We start from the raw sequence: 23275 nt of genomic DNA, 5'->3' as shown, positions 1-23275 counted from the left end.
ACCTGGGAAAAAGTGACAATGAAAATACGACCACCCAAAACTATGGGATGAAACAAATGCAACTGTCAAAGGAGAGCTGTGCGAACAAAGAATCCAAAGGGAAATCTCTCCCAGCATCCGCAGGAAGAGTGGATGAAAGCTCCACATTCCACGTGAAGTACCCCGCACCTGTGGAACACCTGAATACACAATGAATCAGCCCAAAATTGACGAGGTGGACTTTGTTAACAAAGATATATTATTCTTTCCACTTTTTCACTTTTTGTGAGTGTGGAGGTGTAGGCTGCTATTGCGATTTTGTCTGTAGAGCTGAGCTTTAACCATTTGTGCTAGAGTTCTGTCTGTCTGTTATGCTTTTTATTTAGTTTTTAAAATTTTCTCTTGATACATATTTTTTATTTTAATAACTTCATTTTATTTGATTTTACTTTATTTTGTTTTATTGCATCTGCATTCTTTGTTTCCTTCTCTTTCCTCTCCCACTTTTTCTGAGCCGTGAGGATGAATGTCTCGTGGTGCTCCAGCCAGGAGTCAGTGTTGTGCATCTGAGTTGGGAGAGCCAAATTCAAGACACTGGTGCACAGGAGACCTGACAGCTCCACATAATATCAAATGGAGAAAATCTCCCAGAGACTTCTGTCTTAACGCCAAGACCCACATGCACTCAGTGACCAGCAATCTACAGTGCTGGACACCGTATGCCAAACAATGAGCAAGAGAGAAACACAGCCCCATCCGTCATCAGAGAGGATGCCTTAAATCCTAAGAAGGACGGAGGCACCAAAGTACACAGCGGCAGTTGTGGAAATGCCCCCCAGAAAGACAAGATCCAGCCTCATTCAAGAGAACACAAGCACAACTCCCCTCCACGCAGTAGCCGACACAATCCACTGAACAAACCTTAGCCGCTGGGGACAGACACCAAAATCAACAATAACTACGGGCATGCCGCCTGTGAAAAGGAACCCCAAGCACAGTAAGTTAGGCAAAATGAGGAGACCAAAAAATACACAGCAGATGAAGCAGCAAGGTCAAAACGCACCAGACCTAACAAATGAAGAGGAAATAGGCAGTCTACCCGAAAACGAATTCAGAATCATGATAGGAAAGACGATTCAACATCATGGAAATAGGAGAGAGAAAAGACAAGAAACGTTTCACAAGGGACGACAAGAACTGAAGAGCAAACAAACAGTGATGAAGAACAAAATACATGAAAATAATGATTCTCTGGCATGGATCAGTAGCACAATAACTGAGGCAGAAGAACGGTTAAGTGGCCTGGAAGATTAAATACTTCAAATAAATACAGCGGGGCAGAAGAAAGAAGAAAGAAAGAAAGGAACGGAGGACAGTCTCAGCGACACTTGGGAGAACATTAAACGCACCAACATTCGAATTATATGGGTCTCAGAAGAAGAAGAGAAATGGAAAAGGCCTGAGAATATATTTGAAGAGTTTATAGTTGAAAACTTCCTTAGGATGGGAAAGGAAAGAGTTAATCAAGTCCAGGAAGCACAGAGAGTCCCATACAGGATAAATCCAAGGAGAAACACGCCAAGACACGTATTCATCAAACTATTAAACACTAAATACGTAGAAAGCATGTAAAAAGAAGTATGGGAAAAGCAGCATATACGATACAAGGGAATCCACGTAAGTTCACAGCTGACCTTTCAGCAGAAATTCTGCAAGAGAGAAGGGAGTGGCAGTATACGTATTTAAAGAGATGAAAGGAAAAAAAAACCTACAGCCAATGTTACTGTTCTCAGCAAGAATCTCATTGAGATTGGACGGACAAACTAAAAACTTTACAGAAAAACAAACGGAAAGAGAATTCAGCACCACGCAACAGCTATATAACAAAGGATACAGGAACTTCTCTAGGCAGGAATCACAAAGAAAAGAAAAGACCTCCTCGAACACACCAAAAACAATTAACAAAACGCTAAGACGACCATCCATATTGATACTAACCTTACATGTAAATGGATTCCTTGCTCCAACTACAATAGATAGACTCGCTGAAAGGATACAACCTCACGACCATTATATGTGCTGCCTAGAAGAGACCCACTTTAGACTTAGGGAGACATACAGACTGAAAGTGAGGAGATGGTAAGAGACATTCCATGCAGATGGAAATCAAAGGAAACCTGGAGTTACAATTCTCATATCAGACGAAATAGACTTTAAGATAAAGACTAGTACAAGAAACAAACAAGGACACTACATACTGATCAAGGGACCAAACCAAGGAGAGGATATAGCAAATGCGAATCCTTATGAACACAACCGAGGAGCACTTCAATACATAACATATATCCTAACAGCCATAAAGGGGAACTTGACAGTACCACCCAAAGAGTAGGGGACATTTCCACCCCACTTCCACCAATGGACAGATCATCCAAAATGAAAAGAAATCAGGAAACATCAGTTTCAAATGACACATTGAACAAGAGGGACTTCATTCATATGTATACCACATTCTGTTGCAAAACAACAGAAAACACTTTTTCCTCAGGTGCTCATGGAACATTCTCCAAGATATATTATATGTAGGATCACAAACAAAGCCTTAGAAAATTAAGAAAATTGAAACAGTATCGGTCTACTTTCCGCCCACAGTGCTATGAAACTAGATAGCAATTAAAAGGAAAAAACAACTGTAAATAATACAAACACGGGGAAGCCAAAGAAAACGCTGTTACATAACCAAGAATTCACTGCCGAAAACCAAGATGGGATCACAACTACCTGGGAAAAAGTGACAATGAAAATACGACCACCCAAAACTATGGGATGAAGCAAATGCAACTGTCAAAGGAGAGCTGTGCGAACAAAGAATCCAAAGGGAAATCTCTCCCAGCAGCCGCAGGAAGAGTGGATGAAAGCTCCACATTCCACGAGAAGTACCCCGCACCTGTGGAACACCTGAATACACAATGAATCAGCCCAAAATTGACGAGGTGGACTTTGTGAGCAAAGATATATTATTCTTTCCACTTTTTCACTTTTTGTGAGTGTGGAGGTGTAGGCTGCTGTTTGCGATTTTGTCTGTAGAGCTGAGCTTTAACCATTTGTGCTAGAGATCTGTCTGTCTGTTATGCTTTTTTTTAGTTTATAAGATTTTCTCTTGATACATATTTTTTATTTTAATAACTTCATTTTATTTGATTTTACTTTATTTTGTTTTATTGTATCTGCATTCTTTGTTTCCTTCTCTTTCCTCTCCCACTTTTTCTGAGCCGTGAAGATGAATGTCTCTTGGTGCTCCAGCCAGGAGTCAGTGTTGTGCATCTGAGGTGGGAGAGCCAACTTCAAGACACTGGTGCACAGGAGACCTGACAGCTCCACATAATATCAAATGGAGAAAATCTCCCAGAGACTTCTTTCTTAACGCCAAGACCCACATGCACTCAGTGACCAGCAATCTACAGTGCTGGACACCGTATGCCAAACAATGAGCAAGACAGAAACACAGCCCCATCCATCATCAGAGAGGATGCCTTAAATCCTAAGAAGGACGGAGGCACCAAAGTACACACCGGCAGTTGTGGAAATGCCCCCCAGAGAGACAAGATCCAGCCTCATTCAAGAGAACACAAGCACAACTCCCCTCCACGCAGTAGCCGACACAATCCACTGAACAAACCTTAGCCGCTGGGGACAGACACCAAAATCAACAATAACTACGGGCATGCCGCCTGTGAAAAGGAACCCCAAGCACAGTAAGTTAGGCAAAATGAGGAGACCAAAAAACACACAGCAGACGAAGCAGCAAGGTCAAAACGCACCAGACCTAACAAATGAAGAGGAAATCGGCAGTCTACCCGAAAACGAATTCAGAATCATGATAGGAAAGACGATTCAACGTCGTGGAAATAGGAGAGAGAAAATACAAGAAACGTTTCACAAGGGACGACAAGACCTGAAGAGCAAACAAACAATGATGAAGAACAAAATACATGAAAATAATGATTCTCTGGCATGGATCAGTAGCACAATAACTGAGGCAGAAGAACGGTTAAGTGGCCTGGAAGATTAAATACTTCAAATAAATACTGCGGGGCAGAAGAAAGAAGAAAGAAAGAAAGGAACGGAGGTCAGTCTCAGCGACCCTTGGGAGAACATTAAACGCACCAACATTCGAATTATATGGGTATCAGAAGAAGAAGAGAAATGGAAAAGGCCTGAGAATATATTTGAAGAGTTTATAGTTGAAAACATCCCTAGGATAGGAAAGGAAAGAGTTAATCAAGTCCAGGAAGCACAGAGAGTCCCATACAGGATAAATCCAAGGAGAAACACGCCAAGACACGTATTCATCAAACTATTAAACACTAAATACGTAGAAAGCATGTAAAAAGAAGTATGGGAAAAGCAGCATATACGATACAAGGGAATCCACGTAAGTTCACAGCTGACCTTTCAGCAGAAATTCTGCAAGAGAGAAGGGAGTGGCAGTATACGTATTTAAAGAGATGAAAGGAAAAAAAAACCTACAGCCAATGTTACTGTTCTCAGCAAGAATCTCATTGAGATTGGACGGACAAACTAAAAACTTTACAGAAAAACAAACGGAAAGAGAATTCAGCACCACGCAACAGCTATATAACAAAGGATACAGGAACTTCTCTAGGCAGGAATCACAAAGAAAAGAAGAGACCTCCTCGAACACACCAAAAACAATTAACAAAACGCTAAGAGGACCATCCATATTGATAATAACCTTACATGTAAATGGATTCCTTGCTCCAACTACAATAGATAGACTCGCTGAAGGGATACAACCTCACGACCATTATATGTGCTGCCTAGAAGAGACCCACTTTAGACTTAGGGAGACATACAGACTGAAAGTGAGGAGATGGTAAGAGACATTCCATGCAGATGGAAATCAAAGGAAACCTGGAGTTACAATTCTCATATCAGACGAAATAGACTTTAAGATAAAGACTAGTACAAGAAACAAACAAGGACACTACATACTGATCAAGGGACCAAACCAAGGAGAGGATATAGCAAATGCGAATCCTTATGAACACAACCGAGGAGCACTTCAATACATAACATATATCCTAACAGCCATAAAGGGGAACTTGACAGTACCACCCAAAGAGTAGGGGACATTTCCACCCCACTTCCACCAAAGGACAGATCATCCAAAATGAAAAGAAATCAGGAAACATCAGTTTCAAATGACACATTGAACAAGAGGGACTTCATTCATATGTATACCACATTCTGTTGCAAAACAACAGAAAACACTTTTTCCTCAGGTGCTCATGGAACATTCTCCAAGATATATTATATGTAGGATCACAAACAAAGCCTTAGAAAATTAAGAAAATTGAAACAGTATCGGTCTACTTTCCGCCCAGAGTGCTATGAAACTAGATAGCAATTAAAAGGAAAAAACAACTATAAATAATACAAACACGGGGAAGCCAAAGAAAACGCTGTTACATAACCAAGAATTCACTGCCGAAAACCAAGATGGGATCACAACTACCTGGGAAAAAGTGACAATGAAAATACGACCACCCAAAACTATGGGATGAAGCAAATGCAACTGTCAAAGGAGAGCTGTGCGAACAAAGAAGCCAAAGGGAAATGTCTCCCAGCAGCCGCAGGAAGAGTGGATGAAAGCTCCACATTCCACGTGAAGTACCCCGCACCTGTGGAACACCTGAATACACAATGAATCAGCCCAAAATTGACGAGGTGGACTTTGTGAGCAAAGATATATTATTCTTTCCACTTTTTCACTTTTTGTGAGTGTGGAGGTGTAGGCTGCTGTTTGCGATTTTGTCTGTAGAGCTGAGCTTTAACCATTTGTGCTAGAGTTCTGTCTGTCTGTTATGCTTTTTTTTAGTTTATAAAATTTTCTCTTGATACATATTTTTTATTTTAATAACTTCATTTTATTTGATTTTACTTTATTTTGTTTTATTGTATCTGCATTCTTTGTTTCCTTCTCTTTCCTCTCCCACTTTTTCTGAGCCGTGAGGATGAATGTCTCTTGCTGCTCCAGCCAGGAGTCAGTGTTGTGCATCTGAGGTGGGAGAGCCAACTTCAAGACACTGGGGCACAGGAGACCTGACAGCTCCACATAATATCAAATGGAGAAAATCTCCCAGAGATTTCTTTCTTAACGCCAAGATCCACATGCACTCAGTGACCAGCAATCTACAGTGCTGGACACCGTATGCCAAACAATGAGCAAGACAGAAACACAGCCCCATCCGTCATCAGAGAGGATGCCTTAAATCCTAAGAAGGACGGAGGCACCAAAGTACACACCAGCAGTTGTGGAAATGCCCCCCAGAAAGACAAGATCCAGCCTCATTCAAGAGAACACAAGCACAACTCCCCTCCACGCAGTAGCCGACACAATCCACTGAACAAACCTTAGCCGCTGGGGACAGACACCAAAATCAACAATAACTACGGGCATGCCGCCTGTGAAAAGGAACCCCAAGCACAGTAAGTTAGGCAAAATGAGGAGACCAAAAAACACACAGCAGACGAAGCAGCAAGGTCAAAACGCACCAGACCTAACAAATGAAGAGGAAATAGGCAGTCTACCCGAAAACGAATTCAGAATCATGATAGGAAAGACGATTCAACATCATGGAAATAGGAGAGAGAAAAGACAAGAAACGTTTCACAAGGGACGACAAGACCTGAAGAGCAAACAAACAGTGATGAAGAACAAAATACATGAAAATAATGATTCTCTGGCATGGATCAGTAGCACAATAACTGAGGCAGAAGAACGGTTAAGTGGCCTGGAAGATTAAATACTTCAAATAAATACTGCGGGGCAGAAGAAAGAAGAAAGAAAGAAAGGAACGGAGGTCAGTCTCAGCGACCATTGGGAGAACATTAAACGCACCAACATTCGAATTATATGGGTCTCAGAAGAAGAAGAGAAATGGAAAAGGCCTGAGAATATATTTGAAGAGTTTATAGTTGAAAACATCCCTAGGATAGGAAAGGAAAGAGTTAATCAAGTCCAGGAAGCACAGAGAGTCCCATACAGGATAAATCCAAGGAGAAACACGCCAAGACACGTATTCATCAAACTATTAAACACTAAATACGTAGAAAGCATGTAAAAAGAAGTATGGGAAAAGCAGCATATACGATACAAGGGAATCCACGTAAGTTCACAGCTGACCTTTCAGCAGAAATTCTGCAAGAGAGAAGGGAGTGGCAGTATACGTATTTAAAGAGATGAAAGGAAAAAAAAACCTACAGCCAATGTTACTGTTCTCAGCAAGAATCTCATTGAGATTGGACGGACAAACTAAAAACTTTACAGAAAAACAAACGGAAAGAGAATTCAGCACCACGCAACAGCTATATAACAAAGGATACAGGAACTTCTCTAGGCAGGAATCACAAAGAAAAGAAGAGACCTCCTCGAACACACCAAAAACAATTAACAAAACGCTAAGAGGACCATCCATATTGATAATAACCTTACATGTAAATGGATTCCTTGCTCCAACTACAATAGATAGACTCGCTGAAGGGATACAACCTCACGACCATTATATGTGCTGCCTAGAAGAGACCCACTTTAGACTTAGGGAGACATACAGACTGAAAGTGAGGAGATGGTAAGAGACATTCCATGCAGATGGAAATCAAAGGAAACCTGGAGTTACAATTCTCATATCAGACGAAATAGACTTTAAGATAAAGACTAGTACAAGAAACAAACAAGGACACTACATACTGATCAAGGGACCAAACCAAGGAGAGGATATAGCAAATGCGAATCCTTATGAACACAACCGAGGAGCACTTCAATACATAACATATATCCTAACAGCCATAAAGGGGAACTTGACAGTACCACCCAAAGAGTAGGGGACATTTCCACCCCACTTCCACCAAAGGACAGATCATCCAAAATGAAAAGAAATCAGGAAACATCAGTTTCAAATGACACATTGAACAAGAGGGACTTCATTCATATGTATACCACATTCTGTTGCAAAACAACAGAAAACACTTTTTCCTCAGGTGCTCATGGAACATTCTCCAAGATATATTATATGTAGGATCACAAACAAAGCCTTAGAAAATTAAGAAAATTGAAACAGTATCGGTCTACTTTCCGCCCACAGTGCTATGAAACTAGATAGCAATTAAAAGGAAAAAACAACTATAAATAATACAAACACGGGGAAGCCAAAGAAAACGCTGTTACATAACCAAGAATTCACTGCCGAAAACCAAGATGGGATCACAACTACCTGGGAAAAAGTGACAATGAAAATACGACCACCCAAAACTATGGGATGAAGCAAATGCAACTGTCAAAGGAGAGCTGTGCGAACAAAGAAGCCAAAGGGAAATCTCTCCCAGCAGCCGCAGGAAGAGTGGATGAAAGCTCCACATTCCACGTGAAGTACCCCGCACCTGTGGAACACCTGAATACACAATGAATCAGCCCAAAATTGACGAGGTGGACTTTGTGAGCAAAGATATATTATTCTTTCCACTTTTTCACTTTTTGTGAGTGTGGAGGTGTAGGCTGCTGTTTGCGATTTTGTCTGTAGAGCTGAGGTTTAACCATTTGTGCTAGAGTTCTGTCTGTCTGTTATGCTTTTTTTTAGTTTATAAAATTTTCTCTTGATACATATTTTTTATTTTAATAACTTCATTTTATTTGATTTTACTTTATTTTGTTTTATTGTATCTGCATTCTTTGTTTCCTTCTCTTTCCTCTCCCACTTTTTCTGAGCCGTGAGGATGAATGTCTCTTGGTGCTCCAGCCAGGAGTCAGTGTTGTGCATCTGAGGTGGGAGAGCCAACTTCAAGACACTGGTGCACAGGAGACCTGACAGCTCCACATAATATCAAATGGAGAAAATCTCCCAGAGATTTCTTTCTTAACGCCAAGACCCACATGCACTCAGTGACCAGCAATCTACAGTGCTGGACACCGTATGCCAAACAATGAGCAAGACAGAAACACAGCCCCATCCGTCATCAGACAGGATGCCTTAAATCCTAAGAAGGACGGAGGCACCAAAGTACACACCAGCAGTTGTGGAAATGCCCCCCAGAAAGACAAGATCCAGCCTCATTCAAGAGAACAAGAGCACAACTCCCCTCCACGCAGTAGCCGACACAATCCACTGAACAAACCTTAGCCGCTGGGGACAGACACCAAAATCAACAATAACTACGGGCATGCCGCCTGTGAAAAGGAACCCCAAGCACAGTAAGTTAGGCAAAATGAGGAGACCAAAAAACACACAGCAGACGAAGCAGCAAGGTCAAAACGCACCAGACCTAACAAATGAAGAGGAAATAGGCAGTCTACCCGAAAACGAATTCAGAATCATGATAGGAAAGACGATTCAACATCATGGAAATAGGAGAGAGAAAAGACAAGAAACGTTTCACAAGGGACGACAAGACCTGAAGAGCAAACAAACAATGATGAAAAACAAAATACATGAAAATAATGATTCTCTGGCATGGATCAGTAGCACAATAACTGAGGCAGAAGAACAGTTAAGTGGCCTGGAAGATTAACAAGTTCAAATAAATACTGCGGGGCAGAGGAAAGAAGAAAGAAAGAAAGGAATGGAGGACAGTCTCAGCGACCCTTGGGAGAACATTAAACGCACCAACATTCGAATTATATGGGTCTCAGAAGAAGAAGAGAAATGGAAAAGCCCTGAGAATATATTTGAAGAGTTTATAGTTGAAAACATCCCTAGGATAGGAAAGGAAAGAGTTAATCAAGTCCAGGAAGCACAGAGAGTCCCATACAGGATAAATCCAAGGAGAAACACGCCAAGACACGTATTCATCAAACTATTAAACACTAAATACGTAGAAAGCATGTAAAAAGAAGTATGGGAAAAGCAGCATATACGATACAAGGGAATCCACGTAAGTTCACAGCTGACCTTTCAGCAGAAATTCTGCAAGAGAGAAGGGAGTGGCAGTATACGTATTTAAAGAGATGAAAGGAAAAAAAAAAACCTAGAGCCAATGTTACTGTTCTCAGCAAGAATCTCATTGAGATTGGACGGACAAACTAAAAACTTTACAGAAAAACAAACGGAAAGAGAATTCAGCACCACGCAACAGCTATATAACAAAGGATACAGGAACTTCTCTAGGCAGGAATCACAAAGAAAAGAAGAGACCTCCTCGAACACACCAAAAACAATTAACAAAACGCTAAGACGACCATCCATATTGATAATAACCTTACATGTAAATGGATTCCTTGCTCCAACTACAATAGATAGACTCGCTGAAGGGATACAACCTCACGACCATTATATGTGCTGCCTAGAAGAGACCCACTTTAGACTTAGGGAGACATACAGACTGAAAGTGAGGAGATGGTAAGAGACATTCCATGCAGATGGAAATCAAAGGAAACCTGGAGTTACAATTCTCATATCAGACGAAATAGACTTTAAGATAAAGACTAGTACAAGAAACAAACAAGGACACTACATACTGATCAAGGGACCAAACCAAGGAGAGGATATAGAAAATGCGAATCCTTATGAACACAACCGAGGAGCACTTCAATACATAACATATATCCTAACAGCCCTAAAGGGGAACTTGACAGTACCACCCAAAGAGTAGGGGACATTTCCACCCCACTTCCACCAACGGACAGATCATCCAAAATGAAAAGCAATCAGGAAACATCAGTTTCAAATGACACATTGAACAAGAGGGACAAGAAACGTTTCACAAGGGACGACAAGTCCTGAAGAGCAAACAAACAGTGATGAAGAACAAAATACATGAAAATAATGATTCTCTGGCATGGATCAGTAGCACAATAACTGAGGCAGAAGAACGGTTAAGTGGCCTGGAAGATTAAATAATTCAAATAAATACAGCGGGGCAGAAGAAAGAAGAAAGAAAGAAAGGAACGGAGGACAGTCTCAGCGACCCTTGGGAGAACATTAAACGCACCAACATTCGAATTATATGGGTCTCAGAAGAAGAAGAGAAATAGAAAAGGCCTGAGAATATATTTGAAGAGTTTATAGTTGAAAACTTCCCTAGGATGGGAAAGGAAAGAGTTAATCAAGTCCAGGAAGCACAGAGAGTCCCATACAGGAAAAATCCAAGGAGAAACACGCCAAGACACGTATTCGTCAAACTATTAAACACTAAATACGTAGAAAGCATGTAAAAAGAAGTATGGGAAAAGCAGCATATACGATACAAGGGAATCCACGTAAGTTCACAGCTGACCTTTCAGCAGAAATTCTGCAAGAGAGAAGGGAGTGGCAGTATACGTATTTAAAGAGATGAAACGAAAAAAAAAAACCTACAGCCAATGTTACTGTTCTCAGCAAGAATCTCATTGAGTTTGGACGGACAAACTAAAAACTTTACAGAAAAACAAACGGAAAGAGAATTCAGCACCACGCAACAGCTATATAACAAAGGATACAGGAACTTCTCTAGGCAGGAATCACAAAGAAAAGAAAAGACCTCCTCGAACACACCAAAAACAATTCAAAAAACGCTAAGAGGACCATCCATATTGATAATAACCTTACATGTAAATGGATTCCTTGCTCCAACTACAATAGATAGACTCGCTGAAGGGATACAACCTCACGACCATTATATGTGCTGCCTAGAAGAGACCCACTTTAGACTTAGGGAGACATACAGACTGAAAGTGAGGAGATGGTAAGAGACATTCCATGCAGATGGAAATCAAAGGAAACCTGGAGTTACAATTCTCATATCAGACTAAATGGACTTTAAGATAAAGACTAGTACAAGAAACAAACAAAGACACTACATACTGATCAAGGGACCAAACCAAGGAGAGGATAAAACAAATGCTAATCCTTATGAACACAACCGAGGAGCACTTCAATACATAACATATATCCTAACAGCCATAAAGGGGAACTTGACAGTACCACCCAAAGAGTAGGGGACATTTCCACCCCACTTCCACCAACGGACAGATCATCCAAAATGAAAAGAAATCAGGAAACATCAGTTTCAAATGACACATTGAACAAGAGGGAATTCATTCATATGTATACCACATTCTGTTGCAAAACAACAGAAAACACTTTTTCCTCAGGTGCTCATGGAACATTCTCCAAGATATATTATATGTAGGATCACAAACAAAGCCTTAGAAAATTAAGAAAATTGAAACAGTATCGGTCTACTTTCCGCCCACAGTGCTATGAAACTAGATAGCAATTAAAAGGAAAAAACAACTATAAATAATACAAACACGGGGAAGCCAAAGAAAACGCTGTTACATAACCAAGAATTCACTGCCGAAAACCAAGATGGGATCACAACTACCTGGGAAAAAGTGACAATGAAAATACGACCACCCAAAACTATGGGATGAAGCAAATGCAACTGTCAAAGGAGAGCTGTGCGAACAAAGAAGCCAAAGGGAAATCTCTCCCAGCAGCCGCCGGAAGAGTGGATGAAAGCTCCACATTCCACGTGAAGTACGCCGCATCTCTGGAACACCTGAATACACAATGAATCAGCCCAAAATTGACGAGGTGGACTTTGTGAACAAAGATATATTATTCTTTCCACTTTTTCACTTTTTGTGAGTGTGGAGGTGTAGGCTGCTGTTTGCGATTTTGTCTGTAGAGCTGAGCTTTAACCATTTGTGCTAGAGTTCTGTCTGTCTGTTATGCTTTTTTTTTAGTTTTTAAAATTTTCTCTTGATACATATTTTTTATTTTAATAACTTCATTTTATTTGATTTTACTTTATTTTGTTTTATTGTATCTGCATTCTTTGTTTCATTCTCTTTCCTCTCCCACTTTTTCTGAGCCGTGAGGATGAATGTCTCTTGGTGCTCCAGCCAGGAGTCAGTGTTGTGCATCTGAGGTGGGAGTGCCAAATTCAAGACACTGGTGCACAGGAGACCTGACAGCTCCACATAATATCAAATGGAGAAAATCTCCCAGAGACTTCTGTCTTAACGCCAAGACCCACATGCACTCAGTGACCAGCAATCTACAGTGCTGGACACCGTATGCCAAACAATGAGCAAGACAGAAACACAGCCCCATCCGTCATCAGAGAGGATGCCTTAAATCCTAAGAAGGACGGAGGCACCAAAGTACACACCGGCAGTTGTGGAAATGCCCCCCAGAAAGACAAGATCCAGCCTCATTCAAGAGAACACAAGCACAACTCCCCTCCACGCAGTAGCCGACACAATCCACTGAACAAACCTTAGCCGCTGGGGACAGACACCAAAATCAACAATAACTACGGGCATGCCGCCTGTGAAAAGGAACCCCAAGCACAGTAAGTTAGGCAAAATGAGGAGACCATAAAACACACAGCAGACGAAGCAGCAAGGTCAAAACGCACCAGACCAAACAAATGAAGAGGAAATAGGCAGTCTACCCGAAAACGAATTCAGAATCATGATAGGAAAGACGGTTCAACATCGTGGAAATAGGAGAGAGAAAAGACAAGAAACGTTTCACAAGGGACGACAAGACCTGCAGAGCAAACAAACAGTGATGAAGAACAAAATACATGAAAATAATGATTCTCTGGCATGGATCAGTAGCACAATAACTGAGGCAGAAGAACGGTTAAGTGGCCTGGAAGATGAAATAGTTCAAATAAATACAGCGGGGCAGAAGAAAGAAGAAAGAAAGAAAGGAACGGAGGACAGTCTCAGCGACCCTTGGGAGAACATTAAATGCACCAACATTCGAATTATATGGGTCTCAGAAGAAGAAGAGAAATAGAAAAGGCCTGAGAATATATTTGAAGAGTTTATAGTTGAAAACTTCCCTAGGATGGGAAATGAAAGAGTTAATCAAGTCCAGGAAGCACAGAGAGTCCCATACAGGAAAAATCCCAGGAGAAACACGGCAAGACACGTATTCATCAAACTATTAAACACTAAATACGTAGAAAGCATGTAAAAAGAAGTATGGGAAAAGCAGCATATACGATACAAGGGAATCCACGTAAGTTCACAGCTGACCTTTCAGCAGAAATTCTGCAAGAGAGAAGGGAGTGGCAGTATACGTATTTAAAGAGATGAAAGGAAAAAAAACCTACAGCCAATGTTACTGTTCTCAGCAAGAATCTCATTGAGATTGGACGGACAAACTAAAAACTTTACAGAAAAACAAACGGAAAGAGAATTCAGCACCACGCAACAGCTTTATAACAAAGGATACAGGAACTTCTCTAGGCAGGAATCACAAAGAAAAGAAAAGACCTCCTCGAACACACCAAAAACAATTCGCAAAACGCTAAGAGGAACATCCATATTGATAATAACCTTACATGTAAATGGATTCCTTGCTCCAACTACAATAGATAGACTCGCTGAAGGGATACAACCTCACGACCATTATATGTGCTGCCTAGAAGAGACCCACTTTAGACTTAGGGAGACATACAGGCTGAAAGTGAGGAGATGGTAAGAGACATTCCATGCAGATGGAAATAAAAAGGAAACCTGGAGTTACAATTCTCATATCAGACTAAATGGACTTTAAGATAAAGACTAGTACAAGAAACAAACAAGGACACTACATACTGATCAAGGGACCAAACCAAGGAGAGGATAAAACAAATGCTACTCCTTATGAACACAACCGAGGAGCACTTCAATACATAACATATATCCTAACAGCCATAAAGGGGAACTTGACAGTACCACCCAAAGAGTAGGGGACATTTCCACCCCACTTCCACCAACGGACAGATCATCCAAAATGAAAAGAAATCAGGAAACATCAGTTTCAAATGACACATTGAACAAGAGGGACTTCATTCATATGTATACCACATTCTGTTGCAAAACAACAGAAAACACTTTTTCCTCAGGTGCTCATGGAACATTCTCCAAGATATATTATATGTAGGATCACAAACAACGCCCTAGAAAATTAAGAAAATTGAAACAATATCGGTCTACTTTCCGCCCACAGTGCTATGAAACTAGATAGCAATTAAAAGGAAAAAACAACTATAAATAATACAAACACGGGGAAGCCAAAGAAAACGCTGTTACATAACCAAGAATTCACTGCCGAAAACCAAGATGGGATCACAACTACCTGGGAAAAAGTGACAATGAAAATACGACCACCCAAAACTATGGGATGAAGCAAATGCAACTGTCAAAGGAGAGCTGTGCGAACAAAGAATCTAAAGGGAAATCTCTCCCAGCAGCCGCAGGAAGAGTGGATGAAAGCTCCACATTCCACGTGAAGTACGCCGCATCTCTGGAACACCTGAATACAAAATGAATCAGCCCAAAATTGACGAGGTGGACTTTGTGAACAAAGATATATTATTCTTTCCACTTTTTCACTTTTTGTGAGTGTGGAGGTGTAGGCTGCTGTTTGCGATTTTGTCTGTAGAGCTGAGCTTTAACCATTTGTGCTAGAGTTCTGTCTGTCTGTTATGCTTTTTTTTTAGTTTTTAAAATTTTCTCTTGATACTTTTTTTTTATTTTAATAACTTCATTTTATTTGATTTTACTTTATTTTGTTTTATTCTGGCTGCATTCTTTGTTTCCTTCTCTTTCCTCTCCCACTTTTTCTGAGCCTTGAGGATGAATGTCTCTTGGTGCTCCAGCCAGGAGTCAGTGTTGTGCATCTGAGGTGGGAGTGCCAACTTCAAGACACTGGTGCACAGGAGACCTGACAGCTCCACATAATATCAAATGGAGAAAATCTCCCAGAGACTTCTGTCTTATCGCCAAGACCCACATGCACTCAGTGACCAGCAATCTACAGTGATGGACACCGTATGCCAAACAATGAGCAAGACAGGAACACAGCCCCATCCGTCATCAGAGAGGATGCCTTAAATCCTAAGAAGGACGGAGGCACCAAAGTACACACAGGCAGTTGTGGAAATGCCCCCCAGAAAGACAAGATCCAGCCTCATTCAAGAGTACACAAGCACAACTCCCCTCCACGCAGTAGCTGACACAATCCACTGAACAAACCTTAGCCGCTGCGGACAGACACCAAAATCAACAATAACTACGGGCATGCCGCCTGTGAAAAGGAACCCGAAGCACAGTAAGTTAGGCAAAATGAGGAGACCAAAAAACACACAGCAGACGAAGCAGCAAGGTCAAAACGCACCAGACCTAACAAATGAAGAGGAAATAGGCAGTCTACCTGAAAGCGAATTCAGAATCATGATAGGAAAGACGATTCAACGTCGTGGAAATAGGAGAGAGAAAATACAAGAAACGTTTCAAAAGGGACGACAAGACCTGAAGAGCAAACAAAAAATGATGAAGAACAAAATACATGAAAATAATGATTCTCTGGCATGGATCACTAGCACAATAACTGAGGCAGAAGAACGGTTAAGTGGCCTGGAAGATTAACAAGTTCAAATAAATACTGCAGGGCAGAAAAAGAAGAAAGAAAGAAAGGAACGGAGGACAGTCTCAGCGACCCTTGGGAGAACATTAAACGCACCAACATTCGAATTATAAGGGTCTCAGAAGAAGAAGAGAAATGGAAAAGGCCTAAGAATATATTTGAAGAGTTTATAGTTGAAAACTTCCCTAGGATGGGAAAGGAAAGAGTTAATCAACTCCAGGAAGCACAGAGAGACCCATACAGGATAAATCCAAGGAGAAACACGCCAAGACACGTATTCATCAAACTATTAAACACTAAATACGTAGAAAGCATGTAAAAAGAAGTATGGGAAAAGCAGCATATACGATACAAGGGAATCCACGTAAGTTCACAGCTGACCTTTCAGCCGAAATTCTGCAAGAGAGAAGGGAGTGGCAGTATACGTATTTAAAGAGATGAAAGGAAAAAAAAACCTACAGCCAATGTTACTGTTCTCAGCAAGAATCTCATTGAGATTGGACGGACAAACTAAAAACTTTACAGAAAAACAAACGGAAAGAGAATTCAGCACCACGCAACAGCTATATAACAAAGGATACAGGAACTTCTCTAGGCAGGAATCACAAAGAAAAGAAAAGACCTCCTCGAACACACCAAAAACAATTAACAAAACGCTAAGACGACCATCCATATTGATAATAACCTTACATGTAAATGGATTCCTTGCTCCAACTACAATAGATAGACTCGCTGAAGGGATACAACCTCACGACCATTATATGTGCTGCCTAGAAGAGACCCACTTTAGACTTAGGGAGACATACAGACTGAAAGTGAGGAGATGGTAAGAGACATTCCATGCAGATGGAAATCAAAGGAAACCTGGAGTTACAATTCTCATATCAGACGAAATAGACTTTAAGATAAAGACTAGTACAAGAAACAAACAAGGACACTACATACTGATCAAGGGACCAAACCAAGGAGAGGATATAGCAAATGCGAATCCTTATGAACACAACCGAGGAGCACTTCAATACATAACATATATCCTAACAGCCCTAAAGGGGAACTTGACAGTACCACCCAAAGAGTAGGGGACATTTCCACCCCACTTCCACCAATGGACAGATCATCCAAAATGAAAAGAAATCAGGAAACATCAGTTTCAAATGACACATTGAACAAGAGGGACTTCATTCATATGTATACCACATTCTGTTGCAAAACAACAGAAAACACTTTTTCCTCAGGTGCTCATGGAACATTCTCCAAGATATATTATATGTAGGATCACAAACAAAGCCTTAGAAAATTAAGAAAATTGAAACAGTATCGGTCTACTTTCCGCCCACAGTGCTATGAAACTAGATAGCAATTAAAAGGAAAAAACAACTGTAAATAATACAAACACGGGGAAGCCAAAGAAAACGCTGTTACATAACCAAGAATTCACTGCCGAAAACCAAGATGGGATCACAACTACCTGGGAAAAAGTGACAATGAAAATACGACCACCCAAAACTATGGGATGAAACAAATGCAACTGTCAAAGGAGAGCTGTGCGAACAAAGAATCCAAAGGGAAATCTCTCCCAGCATCCGCAGGAAGAGTGGATGAAAGCTCCACATTCCACGTGAAGTACCCCGCACCTGTGGAACACCTGAATACACAATGAATCAGCCCAAAATTGACGAGGTGGACTTTGTTAACAAAGATATATTATTCTTTCCACTTTTTCACTTTTTGTGAGTGTGGAGGTGTAGGCTGCTATTGCGATTTTGTCTGTAGAGCTGAGCTTTAACCATTTGTGCTAGAGTTCTGTCTGTCTGTTATGCTTTTTATTTAGTTTTTAAAATTTTCTCTTGATACATATTTTTTATTTTAATAACTTCATTTTATTTGATTTTACTTTATTTTGTTTTATTGCATCTGCATTCTTTGTTTCCTTCTCTTTCCTCTCCCACTTTTTCTGAGCCGTGAGGATGAATGTCTCGTGGTGCTCCAGCCAGGAGTCAGTGTTGTGCATCTGAGTTGGGAGAGCCAAATTCAAGACACTGGTGCACAGGAGACCTGACAGCTCCACATAATATCAAATGGAGAAAATCTCCCAGAGACTTCTCTCTTAACGCCAAGACCCACATGCACTCAGTGACCAGCAATCTACAGTGCTGGACACCGTATGCCAAACAATGAGCAAGAGAGAAACACAGCCCCATCCGTCATCAGAGAGGATGCCTTAAATCCTAAGAAGGACGGAGGCACCAAAGTACACAGCGGCAGTTGTGGAAATGCCCCCCAGAAAGACAAGATCCAGCCTCATTCAAGAGAACACAAGCACAACTCCCCTCCACGCAGTAGCCGACACAATCCACTGAACAAACCTTAGCCGCTGGGGACAGACACCAAAATCAACAATAACTACGGGCATGCCGCCTGTGAAAAGGAACCCCAAGCACAGTAAGTTAGGCAAAATGAGGAGACCAAAAAATACACAGCAGATGAAGCAGCAAGGTCAAAACGCACCAGACCTAACAAATGAAGAGGAAATAGGCAGTCTACCCGAAAACGAATTCAGAATCATGATAGGAAAGACGATTCAACATCATGGAAATAGGAGAGAGAAAAGACAAGAAACGTTTCACAAGGGACGACAAGAACTGAAGAGCAAACAAACAGTGATGAAGAACAAAATACATGAAAATAATGATTCTCTGGCATGGATCAGTAGCACAATAACTGAGGCAGAAGAACGGTTAAGTGGCCTGGAAGATTAAATACTTCAAATAAATACAGCGGGGCAGAAGAAAGAAGAAAGAAAGAAAGGAACGGAGGACAGTCTCAGCGACACTTGGGAGAACATTAAACGCACCAACATTCGAATTATATGGGTCTCAGAAGAAGAAGAGAAATGGAAAAGGCCTGAGAATATATTTGAAGAGTTTATAGTTGAAAACTTCCTTAGGATGGGAAAGGAAAGAGTTAATCAAGTCCAGGAAGCACAGAGAGTCCCATACAGGATAAATCCAAGGAGAAACACGCCAAGACACGTATTCATCAAACTATTAAACACTAAATACGTAGAAAGCATGTAAAAAGAAGTATGGGAAAAGCAGCATATACGATACAAGGGAATCCACGTAAGTTCACAGCTGACCTTTCAGCAGAAATTCTGCAAGAGAGAAGGGAGTGGCAGTATACGTATTTAAAGAGATGAAAGGAAAAAAAAACCTACAGCCAATGTTACTGTTCTCAGCAAGAATCTCATTGAGATTGGACGGACAAACTAAAAACTTTACAGAAAAACAAACGGAAAGAGAATTCAGCACCACGCAACAGCTATATAACAAAGGATACAGGAACTTCTCTAGGCAGGAATCACAAAGAAAAGAAAAGACCTCCTCGAACACACCAAAAACAATTAACAAAACGCTAAGACGACCATCCATATTGATACTAACCTTACATGTAAATGGATTCCTTGCTCCAACTACAATAGATAGACTCGCTGAAAGGATACAACCTCACGACCATTATATGTGCTGCCTAGAAGAGACCCACTTTAGACTTAGGGAGACATACAGACTGAAAGTGAGGAGATGGTAAGAGACATTCCATGCAGATGGAAATCAAAGGAAACCTGGAGTTACAATTCTCATATCAGACGAAATAGACTTTAAGATAAAGACTAGTACAAGAAACAAACAAGGACACTACATACTGATCAAGGGACCAAACCAAGGAGAGGATATAGCAAATGCGAATCCTTATGAACACAACCGAGGAGCACTTCAATACATAACATATATCCTAACAGCCATAAAGGGGAACTTGACAGTACCACCCAAAGAGTAGGGGACATTTCCACCCCACTTCCACCAATGGACAGATCATCCAAAATGAAAAGAAATCAGGAAACATCAGTTTCAAATGACACATTGAACAAGAGGGACTTCATTCATATGTATACCACATTCTGTTGCAAAACAACAGAAAACACTTTTTCCTCAGGTGCTCATGGAACATTCTCCAAGATATATTATATGTAGGATCACAAACAAAGCCTTAGAAAATTAAGAAAATTGAAACAGTATCGGTCTACTTTCCGCCCACAGTGCTATGAAACTAGATAGCAATTAAAAGGAAAAAACAACTGTAAATAATACAAACACGGGGAAGCCAAAGAAAACGCTGTTACATAACCAAGAATTCACTGCCGAAAACCAAGATGGGATCACAACTACCTGGGAAAAAGTGACAATGAAAATACGACCACCCAAAACTATGGGATGAAGCAAATGCAACTGTCAAAGGAGAGCTGTGCGAACAAAGAATCCAAAGGGAAATCTCTCCCAGCAGCCGCAGGAAGAGTGGATGAAAGCTCCACATTCCACGAGAAGTACCCCGCACCTGTGGAACACCTGAATACACAATGAATCAGCCCAAAATTGACGAGGTGGACTTTGTGAGCAAAGATATATTATTCTTTCCACTTTTTCACTTTTTGTGAGTGTGGAGGTGTAGGCTGCTGTTTGCGATTTTGTCTGTAGAGCTGAGCTTTAACCATTTGTGCTAGAGATCTGTCTGTCTGTTATGCTTTTTTTTAGTTTATAAGATTTTCTCTTGATACATATTTTTTATTTTAATAACTTCATTTTATTTGATTTTACTTTATTTTGTTTTATTGTATCTGCATTCTTTGTTTCCTTCTCTTTCCTCTCCCACTTTTTCTGAGCCGTGAAGATGAATGTCTCTTGGTGCTCCAGCCAGGAGTCAGTGTTGTGCATCTGAGGTGGGAGAGCCAACTTCAAGACACTGGTGCACAGGAGACCTGACAGCTCCACATAATATCAAATGGAGAAAATCTCCCAGAGACTTCTTTCTTAACGCCAAGACCCACATGCACTCAGTGACCAGCAATCTACAGTGCTGGACACCGTATGCCAAACAATGAGCAAGACAGAAACACAGCCCCATCCATCATCAGAGAGGATGCCTTAAATCCTAAGAAGGACGGAGGCACCAAAGTACACACCGGCAGTTGTGGAAATGCCCCCCAGAGAGACAAGATCCAGCCTCATTCAAGAGAACACAAGCACAACTCCCCTCCACGCAGTAGCCGACACAATCCACTGAACAAACCTTAGCCGCTGGGGACAGACACCAAAATCAACAATAACTACGGGCATGACGCCTGTGAAAAGGAACCCCAAGCACAGTAAGTTAGGCAAAATGAGGAGACCAAAAAACACACAGCAGACGAAGCAGCAAGGTCAAAACGCACCAGACCTAACAAATGAAGAGGAAATCGGCAGTCTACCCGAAAACGAATTCAGAATCATGATAGGAAAGACGATTCAACGTCGTGGAAATAGGAGAGAGAAAATACAAGAAACGTTTCACAAGGGACGACAAGACCTGAAGAGCAAACAAACAATGATGAAGAACAAAATACATGAAAATAATGATTCTCTGGCATGGATCAGTAGCACAATAACTGAGGCAGAAGAACGGTTAAGTGGCCTGGAAGATTAAATACTTCAAATAAATACTGCGGGGCAGAAGAAAGAAGAAAGAAAGAAAGGAACGGAGGTCAGTCTCAGCGACCCTTGGGAGAACATTAAACGCACCAACATTCGAATTATATGGGTATCAGAAGAAGAAGAGAAATGGAAAAGGCCTGAGAATATATTTGAAGAGTTTATAGTTGAAAACATCCCTAGGATAGGAAAGGAAAGAGTTAATCAAGTCCAGGAAGCACAGAGAGTCCCATACAGGATAAATCCAAGGAGAAACACGCCAAGACACGTATTCATCAAACTATTAAACACTAAATACGTAGAAAGCATGTAAAAAGAAGTATGGGAAAAGCAGCATATACGATACAAGGGAATCCACGTAAGTTCACAGCTGACCTTTCAGCAGAAATTCTGCAAGAGAGAAGGGAGTGGCAGTATACGTATTTAAAGAGATGAAAGGAAAAAAAAACCTACAGCCAATGTTACTGTTCTCAGCAAGAATCTCATTGAGATTGGACGGACAAACTAAAAACTTTACAGAAAAACAAACGGAAAGAGAATTCAGCACCACGCAACAGCTATATAACAAAGGATACAGGAACTTCTCTAGGCAGGAATCACAAAGAAAAGAAGAGACCTCCTCGAACACACCAAAAACAATTAACAAAACGCTAAGAGGAACATCCATATTGATAATAACCTTACATGTAAATGGATTCCTTGCTCCAACTACAATAGATAGACTCGCTGAAGGGATACAACCTCACGACCATTATATGTGCTGCCTAGAAGAGACCCACTTTAGACTTAGGGAGACATACAGACTGAAAGTGAGGAGATGGTAAGAGACATTCCATGCAGATGGAAATCAAAGGAAACCTGGAGTTACAATTCTCATATCAGACGAAATAGACTTTAAGATAAAGACTAGTACAAGAAACAAACAAGGACACTACATACTGATCAAGGGACCAAACCAAGGAGAGGATATAGCAAATGTGAATCCTTATGAACACAACCGAGGAGCACTTCAATACATAACATATATCCTAACAGCCATAAAGGGGAACTTGACAGTACCACCCAAAGAGTAGGGGACATTTCCACCCCACTTCCACCAAAGGACAGATCATCCAAAATGAAAAGAAATCAGGAAACATCAGTTTCAAATGACACATTGAACAAGAGGGACTTCATTCATATGTATACCACATTCTGTTGCAAAACAACAGAAAACACTTTTTCCTCAGGTGCTCATGGAACATTCTCCAAGATATATTATATGTAGGATCACAAACAAAGCCTTAGAAAATTAAGAAAATTGAAACAGTATCGGTCTACTTTCCGCCCAGAGTGCTATGAAAC

This window comes from Eschrichtius robustus, chromosome Y, assembly GCF_028021215.1.
Source record: "Eschrichtius robustus isolate mEscRob2 chromosome Y, mEscRob2.pri, whole genome shotgun sequence".
Classification (NCBI taxonomy): domain Eukaryota; kingdom Metazoa; phylum Chordata; class Mammalia; order Artiodactyla; family Eschrichtiidae; genus Eschrichtius; species Eschrichtius robustus.
This window is presented reverse-complemented; position numbering follows the sequence as displayed.